We start from the raw sequence: 27142 nt of genomic DNA on the forward strand, positions 1-27142 counted from the left end.
GAGAAGCCTTAAGAATGGCGACATGGACTCGGTAGCTAAGGACAATGGGAGGGCAGGGTATCCAGAGGTGTGGAACAGACAGCACTGGGACAGGGACAGGTTGTAGGGGATGAGGCAGAAGGGGTTAAGCTGGGGGGAATAGACAAAAGAGCCCCTCCTCTCACATGAGTGTTGTGAAAATAAATTCACTCATGTCTGTGAAGCACTCCAATATTATAGTGATGAACTCCATAAACAAGCCCGTGTGGAAATTAATAAATCTGTCTTCAGGGCGGGATTGGAATAGAGTATAATAAATAAGACCTCAGGCTGCACATTGTTCTATGAAAGAGAAAACAAAATATTGACTGGCTGTTCATGAAGTGAGTGCTGTACCTTCTGTGCATTTCCTGACTTAATTCTGGCACTGCCTAACTTTTGAGTGCTTGACTTTGCAACCTTCATGTTCTTTTAACAGTTTATCTATCTATGTTTAAATTGTACATGGTTGGGGGGAAAGGGGGAGAGGCTTTGCTATTTCTAAATATTCCCAGGTAGACGTCCCTGTCTCAGGTAGGCATGTACAGCATCAGTGGAGAGATGGGCCAGCATCTCCTGGGACAGTAGAGGCTTCCTAAAGACAAGAAATTGCTGCTTCTTCCTAGCACAACAGTTTGAAGAGCTTTAGAAAGAAAAGAGCAGCTCCTCAAGTTATCTGATATACTTTTCCTGATAGTTGCTAGACTTGCTCAGTTGGATCCATTGAAATCAATGTGAGCTGTTCCACTGATTTAGTAGGCCCTGGATGGATCCAAGGCAGGGACTCGTCAGCAGAGGCTCTCATGGACTGCATCCTGCTCCCTGTAACGGTCCATGTGGTTTTACTGGTGTTTCAAGTGCAGTACAAACAGGGCTATATTAATGGACAGGCCTACAGGGCCCCTTAATTATGATCTTACATATGTCATTTTATTTATTAATGGGGCCATAAAACATATATGCAGTCTGTATGCACCACTGTAAGAGCAGGAAATACTGTTCACAAGTCTACAGTTTTATTTTGTAACACTTGACACTCCCTTTCTTGAAAATGGTTTGAGTGGTTTTGACATGACTTGAATGTTTTTAGATGAACACGAGTGGGCTTGAACTACAATGTGACTATGTAAATTAATGTACACACCACTGTTCAGTTGCTCACACTGCTGAAGACTAACTGTTCCTGATATACTAATTTGTGAATCATGGATTTGTGTACTGACCATGGCTACTCAAGTGAGTATGCTAAATAGAAGGGTGGATGTTTAAAAGAAGTATCTATTTTTGAAAAAACTCCACAGCTTAGTGTGTTTTTCTTTTAAAACAAACAAACAAAACACTCAGAAAAGCTCCTAGAAGAGATTGGAAAAAAAAGACAGGGAGCAACACGCCTAGTGGGAGCTGATTATGTTGAAAACTTGCAAGCAGAAGGAAAGGCCATAGAAAATCAGCAGTTTATTACTATATTGAAAGCTGCACAAGAAGAAAAGGTATGCTGTTTTTAAACATCCTGCATGGTAAAGAAAATTAATTGAAAAGGAGAGGCAGTTTGGGGTTGCTAAAGGTTCAACTGTGTGTAGAAACACGGATGTAGAAAACTTCCCAACTTCTGTACAGGTAGTTGCAAGGAAGAGAAAAAAATATTTTTAAATTTATTTTAATTTTGTCTGCACAGTTCTGATGTAGTTGCATGAGATTGGCTTATTTACTCTCTCCATCGACTGGAAATGTTTACTACTTTACATGTCAACTTTTCTCCAGTAGCTCATGGGCTTTTACAGAAGGATTTAGTGATTGGAAACAGCCTGAGTGACTCTGAGCAAGAGAGGGGCACAGAACACTGAAACTATATGCTGGCTTGTACAACACATCCAAAATCATGTGGTAGGGATAGGGTTGACGCTGATCTGGCAGGCCAGTTTACTTCAGTACTGCAGAGGTGTTCTTCAGCAGGAGGTGGCAGCTGTAAAGTTTCTGAGTGCTCATGGACTTGGCTTCCATGGCCAGTATGGAATACTAGGATCCAAAAGCAGTGGGTATTATTTGGGGATTTTGGAGCTAAAATCGGTTTGATCCATTTCTGCCTAACCACCTGGCTACGTTTGGGCAGAAGAGGAAAGCCCTCCTACCTCTCCTCAACTATATATGACAAATTCATTGAATTGATGAGAGAATCAATTTAAAATGCCATAACAGGAGAATAACAGACGCCAAATGTTACTCTGTAATTGTTGATTCAACTACGGATGTAGCACCTGTAGAGTAGCTCATATTCATCCTCCAATGTCTCAATTCAGAGGTGCAAAAAGCTGAGTGATACATCAAGTTTCAACCCCTTGAAGACCACATAGATGCAAACCTAGCTGAACCTGTGCTGTCTTTGATAAATAACCTAGGTTTGGATGTGCCTTGCTGCTGTGGAAAATTTTATGATAATAACAGCAATGTGGCTGGTTAATGCTATGGTCAGCAAGCCCATCTAAGGAAAACCCACTAATACAGTATGTTCCCTTCAAGGCACATTCCCTGAATTTACTTGAAGTTAGCAGGGTTCAAATGCAATCCCTCTGGCGGGGGGCGAGGGGGGGGGGGTGACGAGGTTATACTGGCACTATACTTTCTGCTCTGCATCAACATACTGTTGGAAAACTATTTTCCACAATGCAAACACTGACACTAATCAGAGATTGTTAACTCTCAGAGTCTGTCTGATACATGCTGGTGTAGTTGTGCCAATTCTATCAAGGCATTGTGTCAACAATAAAACAGTATTCAACAAGCCTTGGAAGAGCTGTCAAAAGACACAAATCAGGCTCACGACACTCATTTAAATGCAGTTTCTCTTTAGAAGACAATGAAACAATTGGAGACATCTTTCATGGTACACTTTTGGAACACTCTGCTTGATTGGTTCAAACTGACTAACATCCAGATGCAGAATATAGACCTAGATCTATGTCCTGCTGTTAATTTACTGCCCTCCCTGGAAACCTGCATCACCAACTGGAGGCTTACAATGAACAATGTTCTGTATGAACATTTTGGAGCTCGGTTTAAACTGGGTGTGTTCGATGTCAATGACACTTACAGATGAGCAGCAGAATTTGCTGCTATTTATCCTCAAGACATGGACCAAAACATTGCAGGTAAACTCTATCTGTTTCAATTCTGTGTAAAAAGTGAGACAAGTCATCATACACACTGCAGCAGATACTATGGCACAGACGTCTTCAGGCTCATTTCCTAAAGTTGACATTGCCCTGTGATTTTTGTCCTCACCCTACCTGTGACAAACTGTGAAGGAACACATGACACATGCTTTTAATCAAGTATTTTGACTATATACCCTGCATGAGCTCTATATGATTGCCAGGAGTGGCATAGGAAGGGGGCTTTTTATATTATCTGTCAGCACTTGACCTAATGTCTAATTTTATTTAATTTCTGTCACGAGGCCACATACTGTAGCAACAGGCACACAAGCAACCATTGAAGGACTGATTTCTGCCATCCTTTTTTACACTGAGTGGCACGTTTGTGAATGATTGGCCACCTCAGGTTGAATAAAGATGGCAGAATTGAGCCTTCTAACTATTTCAGATTTAAAATGATCATGCTGTTTGTACTGTTTAAAGAGGATGTTGTAAAGGCCAAAACTGTATCAGGGTCCAAAAAAAGAACTAGATTGATGATTACCTGATCTGTTCATTCCCTCTGAAGCACCCAGCATTGGCCCTGTCAGAAGACATGATACTAGGCAAGATGGATCAATGGTCAGACCCAGTATGGCTGTTCTGATAATTCTGTGAGAGATGCTGTGTTAATAGCACTGGAGGCTGAAAGCTTTGGTTCATCAAGAGAACAGGAACAACATAGGGAGCAGCAATCAAATCTTCCCTGTAAGAGTAGAGCAACATGTTTCATTGTTCTGCAGAGACTAATAAAAAGGATTCAAATTTTACAGATGGCGCCTGTTGTTCTGTGTTCTCACATTACTTTGGGATTCTTGCAGGTCAAAAAGCATATGATTCATCTTCATTCTTTCCATTCTTGAACTTCATGAAATAGCTACTGATTCACTCTGAAGTTCAACTAATGCCTAATAGCTCATTCTGCCCTTTACTAATCCAATAACATGGCAGTGTCGAGGGCTAGGGGATCATATCATTTCAGCCAGTCTAGAGGGAAAGAAAAAGACTCATCATGAGAAGTGATTATGGAGTTATCAATTGAAAGCCAAATGGCATGGAGGAAGGGAACCCTGCCACTACAGTTCAGCCAGAGACAGCTGAGAGAAGCAGAATTTCTCTTCAACTTTAGGAGAAGAGAGAGGCAGAGGAAGTTAAGTTTGTTTTTGCAAAACTTAATCAGATGGGGTTTAGTTCTGCAACAACAAAAGCAGGATGGTTCAGATCGGAGTTCAATTCTACTGAGATTATTAAAATTTGAGTAAGCGGTCTGGATAAAAGGTTGTGGTTCTGACCATCTTTGTAGTGAGCAAAGGAGAGCTATTGCTGCTCATGGTATTTTTCTTTTTTGCAAAACCTCATCGTTCTGATTTTGGCTTTGCAAAACCAGGATGACTCCAATTTAGGTTCCATTTTATCCCAAGCACCAAATTTAGAAGAGATTCAGACTCAAGATTCTAGTCTATGCCCTCATCTACATGGAAGCATGGGGGGAAAGGCACCTTGAGGTGGCTGGAGCCCTAGGCACCCCTATGACACATAATAGACTAGTCTTCTGTAGACTATAATACTTTGGTCTAATTTTGCTTAATAGGTTTAGCGTGCAGGAGTTGGGTGGTGTTGCTGGCCTGTGATATCCAAATGGTCAAACTAGATGATCTGGTAATCTCTCCTGGCCTTAAACTCTAAACTCTATAAATAGTATCAGGCATATTTAATCTTAATGGAGACTGGGGAGGTAGAGGAAGCAAACCTCTCCTGAAGGTGCAGCCAAAGCCTAAGAAAAGGCTCCTCACATGAAATCACCTGGAGATAAACATAGGCTGCAAGTTGAGAATTGTCACTAGAGCCTTGATCACAGCATCCTCTGATTAAGGCCTATCGTCCTACAGTGACTTTTGAACATACTGTACTTTATTTAAAATGACCAGGGAGACACCAGAGCAAATTTTTTACGATTTGTTTTGTCAGTGGCATTTATTCAGTTATTGGCTTGTTTCAGGTTAGCACAGTACTTATACAGAGCCCCATCACACCATTACCCACTAGGAGGAACGCAGCATACTGGCTGGCAGGAACACATTATGTGGTAAGTGGTAGCTCTGTCTATTTGGTGGAAGCTCTCCAGTAGTCAGAGTTTTTCCAGAATATTGTTTAGATTTTTTTAAAAAATTGTTGGCAAAATGATGACATCAAGCGTGTGGTGCTTAATGTTTTATGTGAGCAAAGGAACAAAACTTCATCACTGGAGGGTTAAGAGAAAGTTAAATTACATATCATTCTTGCTCCAGCTACATCCTGGTCACTGTGGCTTCATAATTGTAAAGGTCCAGATTGTGCCCAGTTGCTTTGCTGTTGAATGAGGGCAGGGATTGTACAGCGAGCCTCCGTCCTTGTGCTCTGTGCTGCCTCCGGGCCCAGCTGCAGTGCCTATATTCGGCGATGATCAGGGACCACTCCCTCTGTGCACTCACTGGGGAAAGGAGAGGGACAGAGAGAAATTGGGGTCATGGCCTCACTCTCCTAGAAACCAGTTAGTGAAACTAGCCAGGCACACAAAGGGAAGTATGCTTCATGTCCTCAAGGCACAGTGCCCAAATTGTATGATTGGTACACTACTTGGTACGGAGGAACAGTCTGAAGCAGGAATAGTGCAGAACAGCCTTTCCCAAAGCAATGAGTTTTCCCTTCTCCTGCGTGAATGTGAATTCTGCATCAGTCTCAGCTTGGTGCTGCTTGGCTTAAAGATTGTCCTGAAGACAGCACTAGAGCAGTGGTTCTCAATTACCAGTCTTAGGACTGGCCCAGGACTCTGAGATCTCCCTGTTTAGGAAGGTATCAAGCCAGTCCCTGGTGTCAAAAAGGTTGATGCACACTGGACCAGAGCACCTGTGTAATGAGTGGAGCTATCTGTGCCAATAGTTATTCCAGCAGAAGATGGCTGCGATACATAGGAGAGTTATTAAAGACTGTAAGAGCCACAGGAGCAGGGATTTCAGATAGCAGTCATAGGAAATGAGGAACAGCATGGCATAACAGTAAGCCTGATGTCTATGGGTTGCTCTTTGTTTATTGTGTGTGTGTTTAGTGATTTTTGTAAAGCCTATTTCTGGTTTTGCCATTAAATCAGCTGCAGAACAAGTAAAACATCCCAGTCTTAGTACATCCGTATTCCTCACCATCTTATTTTAAACCAACAGCACCAATAATAATAATAAAGGTACATCTTTAGTGCTATTTATGTTTCAGCTTTGATTATTCAGGTTAGTGCCATATAACATTGCTATAGTCTGGTTCCCTTTTCTCATCCCCCAAAAATCAAGATGCACTAGAGGAACAGCTAAAGGATATTAGAGGTGCCTCATATGAGTAGTTTGGTTTGAGATGAGATCCTGACCTTCCCCAAAGTATGGGCATGTTGTAGTATGGCCCGTTACAAGGAGAAGCCTGAGTTATGATATTCATATCTGGATCTAGATCCAGACTTCTTTAGTGTTTGAATCCAAAGCTCCAATTTGGAACCATCTATACTTTCTATTAATGAAATATATATTTTCTATTTCACATATTTCAGAAAATAGACTGTTCATTTCAGAATATTTTAGCTGTTGTTTGAATCGTTATTCCTTGGTGTACAGGAATAGAACTGCATTTGGGGTGGTTAATGGAGTGAATACTGAATCTAAAGTTTGTCTCTTTTACTGTGAATTTATGGCCATCAAAGCCTTTAATGACAGCAGATTCATATTTTCTGCCTTCAGTAATTTGTGGCATTCCTCTTTTCCATCTGCTGGAAAAGTACCACATCTGTTCTTGTTTATATAACAGTGTGGCAGCTTTATAACATGCAGAACTTCTAATAAAATGCTAGTGTTAATTGTCAGTTCGGTTCCAGTTTGATGTTCTTATCATTTATAAATGAGTAAAGATCTTCAGAATGTGTTTTAATCAAAATTGTGGTGCTTCACTCAGAATAGGGTAAATATTTTTAATTTGCTATCTTGCAAACTAGACTGGAGCAAGGTACGTCACTTTTTAGGATGCAGAATTGCATGATTCATCATGTTATGGAGACACCAGATCGCTCTTTTATAAATACCAGGCAAGCCATATAGGAAGAAAATAAAACAGAAGAAAGAAAAGTAATACAAAAAAATTGATGAAGTATCTTGCCAAAAGGTCTTACAGTACTATAAGCAATAGACTAAAACACTTTAAAAAAAATAGGCATTGACAGAACAGCGTGGCCAACATCTGTCCTGAGTTTCACTCCTACAATCCAGCTCATGGCAGAATTGCCCCCGATGTCTCAGCAAACCAGAAGATGATGTACTGTCCTAGCACTTGTTTAATAATTACACCCATTTAAAAATCAAAGATTTCAGCTTATCTTTTTTAGTTTTTCAGATTATTGCAGTACTAGGTACACTTGGTCCTGAAGCAGGACCAAGTACACCTAGACCATGCTGACAGGTGTTTGTCAAACCTGTTCATAATAGCCTCTAATTATAGGGATTCCACAACCTCCCTATGTAAACTTTTGCATTGTTAACTATCCTTATAATTAGAAAGGTTTTTTTTTCTAATATCTAATCTAGATCTCCCTTAATGCAAACTAAGCTGATTATTTCTTGTCCTACCTTTGGTGGAGAGGGAGAACAATTGATCACTGTCAGCTGTATAACAACTTTTTACATATTTGAATACTTTTATCATGTTGTCCCTTAGATTGAACATGCCCAGTTCTTTCAATCTTTCCTCATATGACATGTTTTCTAAACCTCATATCACTTTTGTTGCTCCCTTTGGACTTTCTCCAGTTTGTCCACATCTTTCTTAAAATGTGATGCCCAAAATTGGACACAGCACTCCAGCCGAGGCCTCCCCAGAGCAGAGTACAATGTGCTTGTGTTGTTTTTTTTTAGCAAGATGCAAGGCTGATATGAATTTAGGATAAAACATCTTGGTTTGTTGTCATCTTGTAGAAGTAACATACTGTGCATATAAGTGCACAAATGGGATTGATAATGGAAGAATGGGGCATAGGAGGAGTGTACCAATGAAAAGCAAAAATAATATATTTGAAAAGCTCATCTTTGATGCCATGTATTTCTTTCTTCACCCAATGGGAATTGTATGGATTCTTTTATAACAGCAGTCACTGGAGTCAATTGATAGTGTCCCTTGTCATATAATAGGAATCTAAACTTCAGCAAACCTGACCCATGTCAAAATTAAGTCTCTTAACAGCACTTCTGTGTGTCACACCTTTTACTTATATGTGTCAGCCACCAATTAATTCATTTCGGCTTCAAAAGACTTCACTAAATGGATTTTCAAATTTCAGAGAAGACTATATACATTTTATTATTATTTTTTAATATTCAGATCTTTATTTTATTAAAATTACCTGGGTTTCTTTTCACTGGTCATACTTTATGACTAAGAGGAATGATATAGGTCTAAATTGTAGAATGTAACAAAGTGCAGCATATTGCTGCCAGTGACTTTTAGAAGACACTTATATTCACCCTCTGCTGTTGGTTTTCAGCCAATAACCAGCAGTAAGACATAATTTTCTTGGAGTTTATGGAGAATTGAGGGTGCACAGTAAGGTTTGACAGTTGTTTAACTTGTTGCCTTATTTTTACTTATGCTTTATTATCCTCATTAATAAATATAAATACACCTCTACCTTGATATAACGCCACCCGATATAACACGAATTTGGATATAACGTGGTAAAGCAGTGCTCGGAGGTGGCGGAACTACGTACTGTGGTGGATCAAAGCAAGTTTGATATAACATGGTTTCACCTATAGATTTTTTGGCTCCCGAGGACAGCGTTATATCAGGGTAGAGGTGTATATTGTTATTGTAATAATACTGTCACACAAGAAGTATCTGAAGAAATGAAGTGAGACCATATTGTCTAAATATCTAACCAACTTTAATGCAGCCAAAGCCCTCACAGAAGCACCTGCCTCTGCTAGAGCTGGCAACAGGCACCACCACATGAAGACTTTGCTTCAATTCTATTTCCCCAGCATCTCTCTCAAATTACACTCACCTGCAACCTAGCCACTGTGGGAGGAGAAGTTCATTGCAATGCATTTGTCTACATGGTTTTATGAAAAATAGTTCTTGTCAGACAAACTAGATATCTTTCGATGTGATTATAAATTTGATTGACAAAGGTAACTGAAAGACTTCTGTAAGGTGTTTGATTTACAACATTTAGGCATTCTTATAAAAAAAAGACCACTAACCAAAATCAATATAGCACATATTAAATGAATTAAAAACTGGCTAACTGGTAGAGCTCAAAATACTGAAAATGGAGAATCATTGTGAAAAGGGGATGTTTTTAGTGCAGTCCAGCAGAGAGCTGCTGTTGGTGAAATGCTGTTCAATATCTCTATCTATGACATGAAAGAAATCATAAAATCATTACCTGTGTAGGCACCCTCTATTTGAGGGGCCTCTGAACTTAACTGATAATGTTCTAGTTCAGCGATTGGCAATCTTTGGCATGCTGCCTGTCAGGGAAATCCACCGGCGGGCCAGGACCTTTATTTACTTGCAGCATCCACAGGTTTGGCTGATCGCAGCTTCCACTGGCCGCTGTTCACCTTTCCAGGCTAATGGGACCTGTGGGAAGCAGCGGCCAACACATCCCTTGGCCCGCGCTACTTCCCGTAGGCCTTATTGAGATTGCCGATCCCTGTTTTAGTTGGAAAGATCCTGAATGCTGCAATCCAGACTTGTACACTACAGTTCCCATGGAGCCTGGGAGAAGAGAGAGACTTCTGCCCCCCGGGGATGAGGAGAGCCTCATTATGGAGGCAGAGGCAGCATGAAGTGGGCTCCATATTTCATATGAAGCTGAGATCTGGGTCAGGGGACAGTAGATTGCTTTGTGAAGTTCTGTCCAAGCCAGAAGCTGCTGCTGTGAAACTGCTGAGGCCTGGACCAAGCAGGGAGCCAAGGAGGCTATTGCTGGCCTTCACTGGAGCCAGGGCAGTGACTGTAGCTGTGATCAGAACTGACTGAGGCTGGCATGGAGTGAAGGCAGTGGGAGTAACCACCTTTGTTGTCTGGGACAGTGCTTTCAGGGGAAGGAGAATAGCGAAGAGACTTTAAGGGGTTTCCCTGAGTCTGAGAAGAGACAAAGTGGGCTCATTGTCTAACCAGGATCCAGGGTTACTGACCTCTAGTTATAACTCCCATCTTCAAAGGGGTTGTGCATTTTAGAATAATCCCAAATTAGAATCATTCTGCCTCTTGTTGCCTTGGCTGGGCAGATTCACTGGATCAACAGAGTGCTGACCTCAGCTTCTAGAGCATCAAGCATGTGTCTAGAACTCTGAAATTCAAAGCAGTACCTCAGGGATGGGGTGCAAGGTGCCAATATAATGCAAGTTGGTTAAGTGTCATTTACTACTGTAAACTGCATTTCTTAATTAATTTATCGAAGATTTATCCAGATTTAAAGTAGTTGTGATATTTTAATTAATCTCAATCTGTTACATCATGTTTTTCTAAGTTGTTAAGTAAAAGTGTTAACTCTAAGAGTATATTTTTTGTGTATTGTTTATAATTGGTACTTCTGGGTTATATCCATTGCGCAGATTAACTCAGGTTTATGCCTGACAGCTCCCAAGACATGCCAGTGTGTGTGTATAGGACCCAGCCAGCTGGAGGCACTACAAAGATTAATTTCCTTTATAAGTAAAAGGATTGCAGCAGAGAAGTGCATAGATGACTCTGGATGTCCTTTATTGTCAACAACATAAGGCTCACCAGTGAGCATTGCTTGCTCCCACGTAATCCAAGAAAGCAGAGGGAGAGGATTACATTTGTAAAGTTTGCAAATAATACACAAATTGGGGAAGTGGGTAATACTAAAATAGTACTTTCTAATTTTTCCAAAGTCTCAAGCAACAGAGATCATCTCCTTGAAAAGTATGAACAACTTCAGTCACAGTGATAATTAAATATATTATGAAATACAGTGTGCTCACAAATTTTTCTGTCTTGTTCTTTAGAATTTCCCTGACTCCATTTCTGCAGTATGTTCCAAACAGGTGACAGCAAAATGCCACATTTCAGTACTTTGATCTGAAATAGCAAGTCAGTATATATGGTAGCTACCTCCAAAATAGCTCACAGTTGCTTCAAAGACAGCAGCAAGACCTTGAATTGGATATAATCTTTTGGGACTTGAATAGTAAAATATGAAAATATTTTCAAAATAAATTCAAACATGTTATGATCAAGATCATGTTGATAGCCAACTAAAACCTGTTGTGTAACTGTGTGCAACGACAGCATGAACAGTGGTGTGTCTAAAAGTGACCTATATACATTAGAACTGTCCATATTCACCACTTACCACCTAAGTTGAAGCTAACTGGTTTTGAGTTGAGCTCTTATTTCTTGAACTCAACAACTCCTGTTGCATCTTTGGTACCGTTAGCTGTTTTGTATTCCAAGGGCCCGTAAAGGTTTCACGGTTTCCCATCTGCACAAATCTGATACCGACAGTTCTGGAGCTTAGCAAATCCATCAGCATGCATCATAATAACTCTAGCTTTCTGTAGGCACTTCTAAGATGTCTGTAGGCACTACTGTAAGAGATTTTGCAGTTGCCTCTGCAAAGTCTTTCACATCCTTAGATCAAGATTAAGGGCATTCTTGGGTAGCAAATTACAGAAACTTCAAAAATCTCTAAAACTTCAGTTGTATTTAACAACTGTGTGAGCAATGTTAAACAAAGTGGCAAGTATTCGGAGTTCCATAAACTGATTTTTACTTGGTCCAAGCCCTGTGAACAAACAGACTGCAATTGCACCTGGTTTCTAGACAAGGATGGACTATGAGCTTCACCTTTTGCACCCTTCCCTTTTCTGAATATGGGGAGCAGCCGAGAACAATCTAGTCCTGAGAGTGTCCTCACTCAGTAATTTTGCGTCACTCTCCACTATTCCATGTATTTTCATACTGGAGTTTGTGGGCACTACAACAATAATAGTAAGTAATAATGGAACACAGTGCTCCTGCTTCTGTCATGAGTACTAGGGATTGAACCGCGGAAGTCTGGATCTAAATGCATGAAGCATTAAAAGATTCACCTCTGCTACCTAAAGGCCAGAAGTATGGTATGGATCAGTGTTCAGATCATATTCCCTGTCACTACCTGCTCTGGGCCAAGGAAACTAGCAACCCAACCAACTAACCTAATTTGGCGATGAATCCTGGTCATGTGCCACATGAGGCATGTTGCACATACAATAAGAAGATGGCCAATAGCAGACTCATAAATCTTTAGATGTTATACAGTCATTGATGGGGACAGAGACATCATGTAAGGCTGGGTACAGTAATAATATTACTACATGTCTGAAAATCCACTACAGAGTGAAGTACACTGGTTTCTTCTGTCATCCAAGCTGCAACCATTGTAAGGGAAAATATTGTACTGTACCGGCACTACTGAGGCTTTGTTAACCACAAATATGATGCTATGTGAGCCAATACTCACATTTTTTGTTACATTACTTATAAAAAAAATCTTATTTTTCTGTATGAGAGGATTTGTTCATTGGATGCTAAGACTGTTAGTACAACTTTTTGCAAATACCATACATTCAAAATTAGCCAGGAATAAGCAAAAGAATCATTTATCAGACCATGGCTTTCTAAACCAACTTTTAAAGAAGTTATGAAGTAGGTATAATGACATTTCTGACTGGATTAACCAGGCACCCAGCAACAATTTCAGACCAAATATATTGTCAGCCTCTGTCTGCTTTTCTAGGTCAGAGGAGAAGGTTGGTCAGCAAGTCTGAGAATGTCCATTAGGCAGCAGACCCCAGTGGAAAAGTATAACAAAAAACAACTGCACAGGTTTTAGGAACGGAAGGGGTTTGGGCCATCATTCTGTTGCTAGAAGTCTGAGACACAGTTGCTTCCTTTGGTGGAAGTTACAGACTCCAATGCCTTTTTAATTGCTTAGAATCCCATAACAAAATTCTTACACGAGAGGATGATTTATCATTTTTAGGACTCTGAGGGAGTAATCTTTGGCAGCTGTAGACTCACTTTAACTTTATAAGTCTCACTAAACATGCAGACATAAATGGCATATTCACTTAGCACTTACACTAGAATTTTAGAGTGCAGCTTCAAATTATTTGAGTGACCCAAACATTCTGAATCTGAATAACAAAGTTTTCAGGATGCTGGCAGGCAAGTTGGCAGATATGATTATATGTCTCAGATGTAATGGTAAAGTATTTGTTCTGAGCTCACTAGAGCATGGAGAACTATGTGGTTTTGCTCTCTACTGATTTATGCAGTTCCCACTGACATCAATTTGTGATCATCACAAATTTTGCTCTGACTCTGAGGCTCAAATGAGTTTGAAATCACAACGTGAAACTTGGACTAATTATTGAATGTCTTAGTTTTGTAATGAAACAGATAGGCCCACATTGGAGCAGCCTTCTGTAGCCATGGCAGGGCAAACAAGAATTCTGCCCTTTGCGTGGCTATGTGGGATGTCACTCATAATAGCAATCACTCCCTGTACTCTCTCCGCTCTAAGAATCAGTGGGACTAATCTCTCCTCTTCCACCTCCCTCCCTGAGGACTCTGCAAAGGCCATGGGGAGGTACAGTCTCTCTGATGCTCCTTCTTGGAGTGCATGACTCCTCAGCCTACTCTATGCAGGGCTGCAGCTTAAAAGCCATTATTGAGCCCTAAATGTTTTTGTTGTTAAACCATAAACCAATCCTAAATCAGACTGAAGCTGAGTCCAGACCTGTCCCCAAAACATAGTGACACCCAGTAAATCCTCCAATGGAAATGAGCTGAGTTCGCAGTTTTTAATGACACCTGCAAAGGAGAAGGATGCACATGATTTCTTTTTTTGTTGCAAACCTGTCACCCAGTACTGGGGCTCCCCACTTACAGTGTAAACTGTTCCACATGGCAGACGATGCCACTGGCCCACACAGTGCCTGTTGGAAAACAAATCTTGCATATTGCTTAAATTTAAAAAAAACCCTCCCTTTGCTAGAGCAGAATGTCTGGATGCAATAGTGAAAATGTAGAGCAGCGGTAGTGGGTTTTCATCAGCATATTGGCAATAGTTTTGGAGTCAATCAGAATGTTTTGTTTCAACAAAGTCAAAATGTTTTGTTCCACTTCTGACTTTTTCCTATTTTCTAGGATATATTTTTAAAAAGTGAAACAAAAAATCAATTTGAAATAATAAAAAAATCAAAATATTCCAGTCCAAAAAGGTTGAAATAAACCTTATAGAAATTCCCTTTTCCAAATTTTCTTTCAAAACTAATCTTCATCAAAGCTGACACATTTCTATAAAGTGTTTTGCTTTCAACAAATTGGCATTTTCTGAGAGAAAATGTTCCTGGAAAAATATCCCATCAGCTCTACCCCGATCCCCTCACTCTCATCTATCTCTTAGTAGGTGTATCTGTGTGTGGGAGGATCATACATTGTGAATTCACAGGACACCTATCAACTCACTCACCAACCAGTGCTGTCGGCAAACACCTCTGTATAATGTATGTGCAATTTTTTAAAGTGCAACCCTTCAATGAATGGTTTGGGGAAGATGCATGATAAATTTGATGAATGGCTTGACTCTTGGTTGTTCCCTTTCCCCTAGGTTTATCCTTGTAAAGCAAACATTCAAATGTTATACCAATGATATTAGACCAGTAAAAACCAGTAGGATCTTATTAAAGGGGACAAGACAAAGATGCCACATTTATTATGATAACAATTTGATTTATGACTAATAACTAATATCTTAATTCTTATACACACACACACACACACATTATACCTAATACCTATACACACACACTCACACACACACACATTATACCTAATACCTATACACACACATACACACATATTCACACACACACCCACATTCATCAGGTGTTAGCTGCTGCATAGTTACCAGTCCTGAAGATAGCTTAAGTTCATGGCTTGATTTTGCAGCTTGGGTTCATTGCTTGTGGCGGCTAACTGGTCAGGAAAGCCGGGCACAAGGCCGAGCTGGATCTCTGTTGGGCAGGCACCAATGTTCTTCCATGTTGGCAGCAGAATGTTACCCAGAGTCTCTCCTCTCACCTTTCTTTTTTATAGGCTTTTAGTTTGGATTCAAAGTCTATAGGTCTTGCTGTGTCACGCTGCCTCTGGGTTTAGATTGATCACCCATCAATTGCAGGCGCGACTTTCAGCCTTGAACCTGGCTTTGATCTTCCTTCTGTTGTTCTGTTGTCCTTTTCTTTTTAGAGTGGATGCTTCTTACTTTGTTTAGGGCTGTTGTCTAGGTCTTTAGCTGTTGGTATTTGAACTTTATATCATCAGGACAGGCTGGGGCTGGAGGTTGATTCCATCATTCATATATACCTCATTCACACATCTAAACTAAACTAATAAGATTACAGCAGGGTTTGCAAAAATGAAGGTTGGAGGAAGCTTTTACAAAATGGAGTGAGTGTTTTAAAATGGGGTTTGAATTACAATATGGAACAGAAGTTACAGTGTAGGCAAGTGTAGTGAATGGTGAACAGAAGTTACATTAATAAAGTGAACAATTAAAAACAATTTCATTTATCAGTTCTACATTGTCCCCCTTTTGACCCTTCAATCCAGGGGCATTGAACGGGTCACACTTTATGTAATTGTTTTAAGGCAGAACCAACATAACAGTTAGGATTACTAATAGGACAATGAGGGGATGAAAAATTATGTTTAGAACTGCTGACCAGGTGGGCTGCTTCTACAACACTTTGCCCCTTGATTTATGACCATTACAGTAGTTGTTGCCATTGTAGGGCAAGGTGATTTGTTGCAACCAAACCAAACAATTATAAGTAGGTGAATATAACTAAACCCATTACAATTGACTAAACACCAGATATAATCTACACACAAATGAAAACAATTATAGTTATATTAATTGGGAATACAAAAGAACCATAACCATTATAATTCTTGGGTATATTGACAAATAAAATGAGGACCAAGTTTGATGCTGCAATAGCCATTAAACAATAAAAGTTACTGAGTTCAGGACCTCCTTAAGCACACACAACAAATAAGATTTTGTAGGAGGACCACAGTTGTTATGCAAGGTTAAGCTGATTTGGACTTAAACTAACATTTTGTTGCTAAAATGCTGCAGAATCCCCTATTTTTAACAGTTGTTTTCAAGAGGTTTCTGGGGACCTGAAAGATGGGGTCCTACAATTATGGGCCAAGGTCTTACAGGTTATGGGGCCCAAGAACTACCCTTTAGGGCATGGGGAAGTAGAAAAAGAAAAAGACATTTGCCCTATCTAGTGTAGTATTTCTTTTTTCTGGACCAATGCTAGCACAGAACACCACTAGAGACAGACACAGAACATGCAACACAGAACACTGAACACACACCACTAGAGACAGACACAGAACTTGCAACACAGAACATTGAACACAGACTTTGTCACGACACTATAACCATGGTATTTTATAACTCTTCAGCTGGTACCAGCTTTCCTGATGTTCTGGTTCAGAGCCTGAAAGACAGAAGCTTAGAAACAAATTAGCACAGTGCTCCCACATGGCAGACCCTGCTCAGTCTCTGCCACAGTGTGTTTGCTACTTGGGGCTGCACAAATGCTAATTAAGTGGTGCATTTCTTTGTGACTTTAGATTTTTTTATTTTAAAATCTCCAGCCACTTTGCCATGGCCTGGAGGTTTGAGGCAGAAGCAGGACTGTTGTTACTGTTGCAATGGCATTTTGGCCCTGGGAGGAGGAATTTACCCAACTATCCCCCTTCCCACTCTCCAGAAGGATCCCGAAAGTCTGCCCCTTCTGGGGTCTCAAATGTTTCTTTTTTTTTTTTATATTACTGCTGCTGTAAGATGTGAGAGTGCTGTTTTAATTCTCTGTGCCCAACCTTAAGGGCACTTAACTAGGTTTGAGTACTACATACATTTTTATTTCTCTGCTTTTGCAGAAGAGGCTTGTAAATCTTGGTGCAGTTTTTCATTTTTACATTTAGCCAATTGAAGGAATACCTCATTACAGGTTTTCCATAGAAGTCAAACTGCAGCTGCTTCCTTTTTGATTGGAGTTGAGGGTTTATATACCTAGTCAATTTCAGAATTATTTCCTGGGTGCTGGCTGGTGAGTCTTGCCCACATGCTCAGGGTTTAACTGATCGCCATATTTGGGGTTGGGAAGGAATTTTCCTCCAGGGCAGATTGGCAGAGGCCCTGGAGGTTTTTCACCTTCCTCTGCAGCATGGGGCACAGGTCACTTGCTGGAGGATTTTCTGCAGCTTGAGGTCTTCAAACCACAATTTGAGGACTTCAATAACTCAGACATAGGTTACGGGTTTGTTACAGGAGTGGGTGGCTGAGTGAGATTCTGTGGCCTGCATTGTGCAGGAGGTCAGACTAGATGATCATAATGGTCCCTTCTGATCTTAAAGTCTATGAGTCTATTTATACTAGCTCTCTTCCTTCCACATGGCTCTACTTTGTGGCCAAAATCATGATATATATGCTGAACTCCTATGGCAGGCCAGCCTTTCTTCCAAATAGGTCTGTGGAGCCGGGGGGGTTGGTCTTTCAAGGTTTGTTTAGCTAGGTTGACTGAAGAGAATGCTCCAGCTATAGAAGAGTTGAAGTCATGACTGTTTCATTATGAGTGACATGTTATAACAACAATATTTGGTGCTTATATAGCACTGGCATCTGAGGCTGTCAAACAAATGTAGAGGTACTAAGCCTCACAACACACCATTGATGTAGAAGTAGTATGTATTTATTATTCCAGTTTTACAGAAGTGGAGGCCAAGAGGCAATAAGGCCACAAGTCACAAAAGTATTCAGGTGCTTAACTCTATTGATTTTAATAGGGGTTAGGCACCTACATTTTTCTGACGATATGGGCCTAAGTGATTTGCATTCAAGGTCACACGGCAAGTCAGTGGCAGATCTGAAAATATAACTCCAGAGTCCTGAGTCTCACTTTCAGGTTCTAAACACTAAACACTTTCTTAGGGAGGGAGAAATAAACTCTGTGAGTACCGTGACACTGTGCTTTATGTAACAATGCAAAATATTGCTCTGTCTTCTTCAAACTTTACATCAAATTCACAAGGAAATGTCCTTGCATCCATGTGATATCTGACTAAAAGAGTTTTCATTCCTATAAATGGATCATTACAAAACCTTTTTGTCTCATTAGTAAACAGGATGAAATACTCCCTCAGACCCTAAATATCTCCTACACTCTTTTAAAATATGATTTTCCTATCTTCTTTCTCTTTAAATGGTGCTGATCTATTATACGCAAAATGAGCTAGAAAGCTTTCTGCTTTGATGCTACATCCATTTTGCTTACATGATCCCAACCACATTTGGAGCTCATCAAGGTTACATCAAAGAGTGTTACATGTTGCTGCATCAAACACGTAATGATGGAGCAGCACTTTTAAGAGCTAAACCAGCAGTGTTCCTCCTCATCTTCATGTCTGAAGGGATTTCAAAGAAAAAGGTGGTGAGACAGCTTTATAAACAATAAACAAACGGAACACCTTCTGCAATAGTGAGGACTTGTCTTCAAATGAGCTTTACTGTTCACTCAAAGAAATAAATATCATACACTTAAAGTAATATAATTCATTTAAGAGTGGTCAAAAATCTAGTTCAGCTCTTTAGGAGTAATGTAGCTTTTGAGGAGTGGTAAAGGGATGTATAATGATATTTAATCATTCATGGTGATTGCTCGTATTTAAACGAAGAGAGTTGGATTGTCTCCCAACAATAAACATATGGAGGGATGCAGCCACAGTCTATGCAGCTCCATGCTGCCACATGGGAGAGTGACTAGCAAAGTAGCTACAATGACGGTTCTGGCTTCCCTTCCCTGTAGATTCTTGTGCATCATGAGTTGAGAGTGCTGCAGTCTCTAAATTACACAGCCCCTCTCTCACAAGAGGGACAATTCTGGGAGAAATCTGTGAGAGGAACTTCAGAGTTTTCCTTCCCCTTACCTTCCTGCCTGGCCTGTTCTAAGGGTCGTTGCTTTGTATTTAGATCAAGTCAGTATCAATGAGAGAGTGTGAGAACCATTTTTGGTTCCAAATATGGAATGAGTTATCAGTCTCAGTTCCAGTTTCCAGTGAGCAGGTGTTCATATCAGATAAAGCACCTGTCACAGATCTACAGATTCTGTGCTAGGCTCAGCTTTTAACAGTCTCTTGGAGTAACCCCTGGAGTGTGGCAGATCCCTTTAGGGTAGGCCTCGTAGCCTCACTCCCTCTTAACTTGAACCTCTGGGCTCTACCATTCCTGTTTCATACCACGAGCTCTGCCCAGACTCCAGCTGAGACAGACTCCTGGTTAGATACTTGTACACTCTTCAGGGACCAGTGTACCTCACCAAGTACTTGCAGTGGTACCAAACAACCTTTTCAAAACAGTGTAAGATTTATTAGTCAACTGGAGCACAGCATTGGAAATATTTAGGTTAGCATAAGAAATAAAGGTTCAAACATAGCCTACGTTGGTCAAGCCAGAGCAAATCACCAGTCAAGCTGTAGGGGATTCTATCTAAGGCTCTTTTCATTTATTTATATCTGCTCCTGTATTTTCTACTCTGTGCATCTGATGAAGTGGGTTCTAGCCCATGAAAGCTTATACCCAAATCATAGAATATCAGGATTGGAAGTGACTTCAGTAGGTCAACCCCCTGCTCATGCAGGACCAATCCCCAGACAGATTTTTGCCCCTGATCCCTAAATGGCCCCCTCAGGGATTGAATTCACAACCTGGGGCTTAGCAGGCCAATGCTCAAACCACTGAGCTATCCCTCCCCACCCCTAATAACTTTGTTAGTCTCCAAGATGCCACGAGGACTCTTCTTTGTTTTATCTAAGGCTCTGTCTCTCTCTGACACCTCAGTCCCAGAAGAGCACAGACAGCTTCTATCCTCTGGTGGTCACATCTCCCTCCTTTGCTCTCAAGGTGGGGCCATCCTGAGTTCCAACCCCAACCCCCTGCTTCCCCACTGCTGCCAGAACATTCACTGTTAAGTGTCAGTTGTTGACTCATTGGAACGTGCATTGTCTCTCTGGACCTGTTTCTACCAGTTCCCTATTTATTCTACCCAGACAGAGAGGTGACATACACTCCTGTGTTGTTCCAGGAGTAGTGTTAAACCTTTCCCCTCACTGGGTAGCAAGGCAAAGCACAGAAGGAAACTGAGACACACATAGAATTCATGAAAATATTACAGAAAATCCCCACTTTGTCATAGCACCAGCAAAAATGGCACTAGTCACTGTCTGAGAACTGGGAGAGCAGGGAGACAGGCCTACCTGTAGCTTGGAGACTCGGATTTACTCCTACATGGGTTCCTTTTCAATCTCATGGGCCTGTTATCTGAAAGAAGATTTGGCCAAAGTTCCTTTAAATCGGGGTACGTTAGTGGGGCAGTGTTGGGAAGCTTGTGCTTGTGCTGATGCTGACCATGCTTTATTTATTCTGTCAATAAACAAGGGTCTTTCCCAAGCCTTGAATTTACTTTTTACATTTTAAAAGAGAGCTCAGATTGTTTCTTTATTTGATTTGCATTGCAGAACGTTCTCAACTTGACACCATATTATGGAACATTTTATCAGAAATAAATTAATATGTACAGTACTTTTCTGTGCTGTTTCACAGATGCTATAATGGTTTTTGCCACCATGTATATTTCAATTTTTTTTTTACATTAAGCAGAGTTGAGAGACTCCCATTTCCTGCTACATAAGTCTAGTAAAATGAGCATTGTTACATCGGATAATAACTTGCCCATGTCTACTGTAATTTCTTTTTTAGCAAGAAATTCACTTATAAAGGTTCATTTAATGTAAATTAATAAATTAAACAGCATTAAACTGCTGTGTAAATCATTCATTTCAAAAGCTACTGTGTATCTGAGCCCAAACTCTCCAGAAATGAACACAATCTCATAATGACTTACACTATAATGTTCATCATTTTCCATGTGCCTGAACACAGGACTATAAACTAATCACCACAGCAGTTTAGCATAGTGTGGTTTGGAGTCAATATATAATTTTCAGCTTGCTTCACACTTGTTGCATTTCTCAGTCAATTTTAGTTGACTCTAGAAAGGGTGCATCTTCTATTATAGGAAAATACATATCCATTAATATACCGTGAATAAGCCTTGCAAAATTTTACTCTCCTTGGATGAGTAACTTTTACTGGACATGTAAAATATCATTAATTTTCCCCATTACTATAATTATCGTCATCATAGTAAATGGCCCCAGGACTGATAACTGTTCATAAAATGTTTGCAAGCCTGCCATAAATAGTTACCAAAAAAGCTCAGATAACCCCAAAGCTTTCCTAACTTCATCCAAACTCTGCTATGCTGCTGCTTAAAGACCCACAAGTCACCTAACATTGCACTTAATACTTGGGAACGTTTTCCACTTGAAGACAATTCTGCTGACACACCACAGCCTGTATTTTGATTTTGGTGTTGATGTTTCAGTAGGTGGCACTCTCCCTCTAAGTCAGTATGGAAGCAGTGCCACAGCAGTGTGTCGGGAGGCATTGTGATTATGCTGAAGGCGTTGTCATCTTCTAGATGTGCAAGACATGTCAATTAAAAAAAGAGAGAGATGGAGAGAGAGAGACCCTGAATGCCTGTGGTCATGTGCAATTATAATTTTTATGAAAGATTAAAATGCAATGCAAATGCTCATGTCTATATAACAGAGATTTGTTGTGGCTTCTCTACTACTGCTGCATTCTGGGGAGCAGAGGGGAAACCATACCAGCGGTAGCTGGAGACATTCTATCTGCAGAGAAAAGAAGCTGGAACAATGCATTGGTGGAGCCCAAATAGGAGCAATAGCTGCTACAGCCTATAGAAGGGTGCAGCATGCACGCCCTCGATGCTAGCCGAGGTTCAACAGCCATGGTAGAAGGGGATGAAGCCAGGCCTCTGTCTCCATTTCAGTCTTCCTCTCCCCCCCACGCCCTTATATGGGTGACATAATTCCTTTTTGGAACTCCTCCTGAGATAATACAGCTAGACTTTTTGCCGTGCTTGGGGCTAATCAAAATCTAGCCCTCTGTAAATAAAAGGCAAAATTATCCTCTCACTTAAATGAGTACAACTTTATTGAAATAAAATTGGTATTGCTATTACTAAGGGAATGTGACCACTAAACTGCAGTAGTTCCTTGGGAAAGTGTATTTGTATCCTCTATCACTAAAGGCATGAAAGTACTTTAAGCTAATTATGGCTGGATCTCAATTTGATTTGTATAAAGATCTTTATCTTTGAGCTCACCTGATCTGATTCGCTAATTTATAAACCCTGTAAACTGCTCTTTTAAAAAAATGTATTGAATTCTCAACATGAATTATCACTCATAATGAAAGTTAATGACTATCTGAATAATGAATTGGGCTTAGGACTTGGTTTTCTACTGAGGTCCCTTCCAACCCTAATAATCTATGGTTCCATGATTCTAGGTATGCCTTTCTCTCAAATAAAATATGAGTTTATGAAACTATTTTTCCATTGACAAGAGAAGAACACTTGTAAAAATGGTAAATGTAAAAACTGAAGAGATGTTAGAAATGCTTTATGCCAGTAAAATGTACACTAGCGATGTAGGCATAAGTGTACTCAAGAAAATGCAGAAGAATCTAATTGAAGCTGAATCTAATTTTTCTAGGTATTCTACAGACTCTGATTTGGAACAGATTGCTAGACCTTTGATTCAATAGGAAATTGCATCCATTTCTAGTAATTGTTGTTGTGGTGGATATGCATTGATCTTGTATCTTAATGATGGGTATCCAAACTATTTAATTGAATGCAAATGTTTGTGAAAAGTGCCACAATGACATTCCTCTAGTGACCCACAATACAAATATACCCAAGTTAGTAGCCAGGCAAGGATGCTTCCTGGGAGTGGTATTAGAAAATTTGAATATAGTGCTAAGATCTACATTTTGGATATACAGTATGCCAGAGCTGCATAATTGGTTTGGTGAGCTAATCCACTTCCTATAAAGGGCCCAGGATTTTTGCAATACAAATATAAAATGTCTGTCTTGATCATCAAGTCATTCACTCAGCCTAAAACAACTGTGTTAAGAGAATACTGAGGACCAGATTCAGATGTTGAATAGTATATGTAGTCTTGGGCCTTCTCAGGGAATAGTCCTTGTGAGGAAACATATCAGAATCTGGCCCTAGAATGTCATAGTTAAGAGCTCAAAAGTCCAGACATGCTAGAGATAAGGTTGCATAGGTAACTTTCAAGCATGATGTCTTCTTCCTTTTTATTGACCCTCTGCTTTCATGAGAATGAGAGGTCTTAGCCTTTTAGGATATATATACCTCCGCACCCCTCATACTATATATAATGTTGATTTTGGATGTTTATGGACCTTGACTAACCATCTCCTTTGTCTTCCTTTGTGTGTTTCAAGTAGACACCCAGCTCAGCTAGACTCACACACTGAACACTAACCACACAATTAACTGATAAAATACATTCACCCACCATAAACATAAACAAGAGAGCTTTTGTTATTGATTAAACCTAGATGAAACCTGGGCAACCCTGCAGGAAATAATATTTCTTAAGACTCCTCTGTACTCTTTTCCCTAAAAAGAGCTGGGTGAATAATGAACAAAGTTAGTTGTAAAATAATGTATTTGAAAAATGTCAAAAAAAATTCATTGATTAAATTATTTGATAACTCTTTTCCCAGGGGCTCTGCTCTCAGCTCTGAAAATGCTCTTGTACTTGCAGAGTGATAACTTCCCCAATCAGGAGCTGGTCACACTTGGAGAGTACAACTCTTTCATTTGGCAGCGGCCAGCCAGTCATTCCAAAGCTTTCTCTGACAGCGCAGTGCCTGGACTCCTGCATTACAAGATGGTTGTTATACACTACCCCAGAGTTTCTCAAACAGGGGTCACCGCTTGTGTAGGGAAAGCCCCTGGCGGGCCGGGCTGGTGTGTTTACCTGCCCCGTCCGCAGGTCTGGCCGATCGCAGCTCCCACTGGCTGTGGATCACTGCTCCAGGCCAATGGGAGCTGCTGGAAGCGGCGGCCAGTACATCCCTTGGCCTGCGCTGCTTCCATCTTCTCCCATTGGCCCGCAGCCAATGGGAGCCGCGATCGGCTGGACCTGCAGACGGGGCAGGTAAACACACTGGCCCCCCCCGCCAGGGGCTTTCCATACACAAGCATCGACCCCTGTTTGAGAAACCCTGCACTACCCCATTGCTCAGAATTTCTTGGCCTGCTTCATTAACCAAGCAGCATGGTCATCAGGCTCGTCGCTGAATGATAGTCCCTTATCGCTTTCCATTAGCTCTAATTTTTCTGAGCTACCTTGGAACCTTCCAGCACATTCTCCTGAAGACTCTAAGGCTTCTTTCCTGTTTTCTAAATGCCTCAGTTTCAGCATAGCTGTTTAACTGAAGCTGTATGATCACGTGTGAAGACAGCGCCCTTATTGACCATGCACTGTGTTCCTTGCTTTCCTCTACTGTGTACTGTACTGTGACCAAGGTTCTCACACTAGAAAATCCTCACTGCCTATCAAGGAAAGATCAATCTTACAGCTTCTGTAAAAGGGGAGAGAAAGAAGAAATGACAAGACAGAACTACAGTTGAATATTTGATTCATGGAGTTATTTATGCATCTTATCCTGTATGCCACTTAGGAATTACAGTCTGAAATATGCTCTAGGTGATGATCAAATACTAACAGATTATCTCAGTTTTAAAGATGTCTGTACTCACTCTTTAAGGGTCAGCCTGTTTTTAATCCACAATTTATTTTTTAGCTCTGCTGGCTATTCAGTGAGTGTGTTTCAAAGACTGGCCAAGGGGACTCCTCTCAGAATGAAAACACAGATTTATTAATAAAATAGCAGTCACAACACGGGAAATGTTTCCCATTTGTTCCTCACTGAGGCTTAGATTAAAAATCAAATCCATCCTGTGTTGCAAAATGGAAGTCTATAGCAGGTGACCAAAGACTCTCCACCCTATTCGCCAGAGAAAGATCAGTATCTGGGAGCTTTCACTACCTCATACAAGCTACCACTGTGTGGAAACTGGGATTTTTGTATTAGTACTATTTAATGCAGTCCTTGTTTAGAGCCAAATATACAAATCATTATGAGTAGATAAACCTTTCAATATGACATATTTCTTTTTTCATTTAGGAGTCTATTTTTTTTTTCCATGACTGCAAATGTGGATTAGCGATAACCAAACTGGCATGTCAGCTTACTAAAGAGAGCAATTTTAAGAGTCATGGCCATCTTTCCAGCATGCAGCAGAAAACCTCATTCACCATTGTCAAATAGGAAGATGAATCTATTTTAAGTGCCTGAAATATTATGACCAGCTTGAATAAATATTTAAAATAAATACAGCAGAAGAAACTGTTTGTGAAAGAAGATAAATTTAGCTTTGAGTGTACATATTTTCACAAGCCCAATAGCGCTATTAAAACTCACATATCTAAGTCTCTTAGGCTCCAGCTCTGCAGTGTGAAGCATGTGGGCAGACCCCTCTGCTGGTATAGAGCCCCATAGAGGTCAGATGTCCATTTGTGTGACCCACTTTGCAGGACTGGAACCTTTAGTGATGCACTGGCGTTTATGATGTCATTACCAGTAGGGATGGAAGCCAAAGTACAGTTTTTAGACTATACACAGCACTCTTTCAGCCAATGGTATTTTTAATTTTTACACCTGAAAGGACAACATTTAGTTTTTGGATGTTAAGACCTAGGTTTCCAACTTCAATGCTGTTGTTCAGCACTGCTCAGAACAGAGCCAACCTGGGATTCTAAGAGAAGCAACTAATTTTGTTTTGCTTTATTTATTATTATTTGTTTTAATGCAATATGAGGGATTTTTTGTTAGAAAACATTGGTAATCACTCTATAAAAAATTCAACTGTCACATACAATACATGCTTTAATATTACATGAACTGCCTTTACAAATGGTCAGAAAAGTTGTTTAAAACTCCAGGACATGCACAATAAGTGAAACTGTAACGGGATAGAAGAAAAATCTCAAAGATCATTCACCCTTTTTGTTCAAATACTGTATTCATTTTACAGCAAGTTTGCAACTGTTGTTACTGAATCTGATGAAGCAATGAAAAATTAAGCTCTATAAACGTAAGGAACAGCTCAACCATAATTAGTACAAATATGAATGCCACTCACATATAGTAGGTTTGAAAATCAGAAACAGAATAAAAACATTTTAGAGCGGCAGTTCTCAACCAGGGGTACGTATATCTCAGGGGAGGTGCAGAGATCTTCCAGGGGTACATCAACTCATCTAGATATTTGCTTAGTTTTACAACAGGTTACATAAAAAGCTCTAGCAAAGTCAGTACAAACTAAAATTTCATACAGACAATGATTTATTTATACTGCTGCATATACTATACACTGAAATGTAAGTACAATATTTATATTCTGTGACAGACCCAGACCAGTGGGGTACAGGAGTCTGGTAGAGGGCAAAATACTGGTCACTGGATGAGTAGTTTTCTGTTCCCTGAGTGACCAGAGCAGGGGCTGCACTAGAGTAATCAGGAACCTGCTAGAACCAATTAAAGCAGACAGGCTGATTAGAACACCTGCAGCCAATCAAAGTAGGCTAATCAGGACACCTGGGTTTAAAAAGGAGGTCATTTCAGTTGGTGGGGGGCATGTGAGGAGCTCAGAGTGAGAGGGTGTGCTGCTGGAAAACTAAGGAGTACAAGTGTTATCAGACACCAGGAGGAAGGTTCTGTGGTGAGGATAAAG

Source organism: Gopherus evgoodei, chromosome 2 (assembly GCF_007399415.2).
Source record: "Gopherus evgoodei ecotype Sinaloan lineage chromosome 2, rGopEvg1_v1.p, whole genome shotgun sequence".
Lineage (NCBI taxonomy): Eukaryota > Metazoa > Chordata > Testudines > Testudinidae > Gopherus > Gopherus evgoodei.